The 2747-nt window shown below is 34.1% G+C and overlaps 1 long non-coding RNA gene across 1 annotated transcript; it reads right to left on the reverse strand.

The window, feature by feature from the left end:
* Positions 1-1922: 1922 nt before the first annotated feature.
* LOC145109216 (uncharacterized) lies at positions 1923-2183 on the reverse strand. Its single transcript, XR_013708820.1, has 3 exons — positions 2158-2183; positions 2046-2079; positions 1923-1940 (listed from the first exon to the last, which is right to left on the reverse strand). It is a non-coding gene; the product is annotated as an uncharacterized LOC145109216 (long non-coding RNA).
* Between the last annotated feature and the right edge of the window lie 564 nt (positions 2184-2747).

Consider the following 2747-nt stretch of genomic DNA (forward strand, 5'->3'; position numbering starts at 1 on the left):
ATCTTGAGTGTATAGAATAGGGATTCTGGTTGTAGATCCAATGCTGTTGGAGATATTGATCGGATTGGTTTGTGAATCTTCGTGAGACATGATAACCTTTTTCAGATATCTGCTAAGAATCAGACTTGTAAAGATTGAATAGGGTAATATCGAGATCTATGAACAACGTCAATGAAGGAATGACGGCTTAACAGATCCAATAAAAGTGGAAACCTTAAGAAAATTCTTCAAACAGAAGAGATGTGTATGATTTACACAGCCTCCTTCTCTGATACCAATTGATGAGAATAATATTCTCTTAGATCGATAGATTCAAACAGATATCAATAAGATAATAACAAGTAATAGAAAACAATGAACACCACTATGAATCAAACGGATGTCGAATGATTAAAACAGCAACACCTCAGAAGAGCTTGATGAAGAACTTCTACTTTAGAGGCGTGCTAGGGTTACAGTACTTGTCCAAGGAAATATTCAAGAAGCGTAATTAATATAATGCATGCATGCATTATATATACTAAACCCTAAAAACAGAACACGGCTAGACAGGCCCAAACCGTGATTACATATGGACCGAACTAACTAAGCCCAATGGCGCAACCCATATACTCAACACATTTATGGTTTCTGGTTAATTTTTATACAGTTGCAAAATGTTGTAAAAAAACAAAATAACAAAGTATCTTACTTTGTTCACTGGTGCAAAATTAGAAAAAAAAATGAAATATGTAGCTATTTGTGGTTTTCTCCTCAATTTTGTCCAAGTGCAGTATGGATAAAAAAAACTTTGTTTCAATTGTTGACATGAATAAAATCCAAAAAAAGTTTGTTGCTATTTATTGTCACTACTAGAAAAACAACCTTTTACGACGCGCAATGCGTGTCGTAAAACGCTCAGACGACGCGCAAATGCGTGTCAAGGAAGGCCCTATCATAACGAGAGACGTCGCGTTTTTGCGCGTTGTCTATTTACGACGCGCATTTACGACACCCATTTATGACACACATTTACGACGCACAGTTATGACACGCAATGCGTATCAAGGAAGCCCTCGTCATAAAGGAATACGACACACATTTTTGCGTGTCATAATTTTAAATGTTTTTAAAATTATATATTTTTGATAGATTTACTAATTTTCAAATTAAATAACACACATTAAAAGCCTCATAATACAAAATAAAATACCATAAACAATAAAGATAACTCATTGCATTAATATGTCAAATACAAATAATCATTACAATAGTAAGTAAATGTAACACATTGCTAATATTGCGTAATATTTATTATAGAAAACAAAACATGTACAACATTAAAAGAAACTCATGACTAAATTATCCTTTGACAATTTCCTTTCTAAGAGAATATGAACCTTTTGCTGATGAGAATGCTTTTGGTAAAAAGACTTCACTCTATCAAGAGCTTCTTCAAGAGAAGATGGGTCTGCAGCAAAAGTTACACGAATCCAGTTTTTCAAACCTACAGTAAGTCCTGCAAAACCCAAAAAGAAAAGTCAAAGGGGTATATTACTATATTATATGGTAGTTTGTATTAAGATAAGAATATGTATATCTACATGAGAACGAATGAATTGCCATAAAAAATCACCAGCCAAACCTGAACATAATTTTAGGTGCACTGAGAAAAGTCAAATGGGTATTTGAAATATAGAAAAAAAAAGGGACATCAAGATTCACCTGTAAAACATTTGGCAAGTTTAGCCTTTGACCAAGCTGGGTAGCAATTGTTGACTTTCCAACACATGTTGTGCCACATACAAGAATAACTTGTCATCATCTTGTAAATACACAAGAAAGATTTAATTACTAAATTAAGAATTTATAAAAGGGGACAAAAGGGGAGTTGGGAAATACCTTGTCATCATCTTGTAACGATTTATATATTCTTGCCCATTGCCCCGCCTTTCCATGAGCTGCAATCAAAGTCATAATTATGGTTATGCCTTTGATTTGAAAGTGGCATACTGTAAAAACTCAGACATGGCTAAAATGGAGATAACAGGGATAGATATATATACCTTAAACAAATTAGCTTCCAGATCAGATTGAGAGCTGCAAAAAAACTAATATATGAGATTTAAAGAGACATATGTTAAGGTAGTATTTGGAGGATGTAATATGATGACATACACGTCCAGAAGGCTATTATCTATGAGAAGTTAACTTGACTAAGTTGACATGGTTTCTAATTGGAACTAGTTTCTAGATGATGAATGGAATATAAATTCAGCAAGTAGGGTTGTGAAGTTTGAACAACAGATATGTTGTTACCTTAACGAGGCCAGGTGGACCATAACACCACATTTTTGCTGAATTTAATAAATGAGAGATATTTCAAAATTTTGTAAATACACAAATCATGATACCTGATATTGGAATACACACTTTGAGACATGAATACGAGTAGATTAACCTGGATACATAGGAAGTAAAGATGGAAGGATCCAGAACTCTGGGGGCATTGGGTTGGTTCCTGCCCACTCGCACACACCAAGTATCTAAATACAAATAAAATTTTCTAGGTTTTTTTCAAATATAAACTAAAGCATATATTCTATATAATACACTCACACAAAGGAAAAAGAAAAAAGAAAAAGTTGATGTATTACAGAAAGCCATGTTTTGCCCCATGATGGGATGGTGGTGACACTGCCATGATCCAAGATCCATTTGCGGGCTTTGGTGCATGCATCATTCAGACCACCATCCAGACCTTCACC

This window comes from Lactuca virosa, chromosome 4 (assembly GCF_052849685.1).
Source record: "Lactuca virosa cultivar CGN04683 chromosome 4, Lactuca_virosa_CGN04683_v6, whole genome shotgun sequence".
Taxonomy (NCBI): domain Eukaryota; kingdom Viridiplantae; phylum Streptophyta; class Magnoliopsida; order Asterales; family Asteraceae; genus Lactuca; species Lactuca virosa.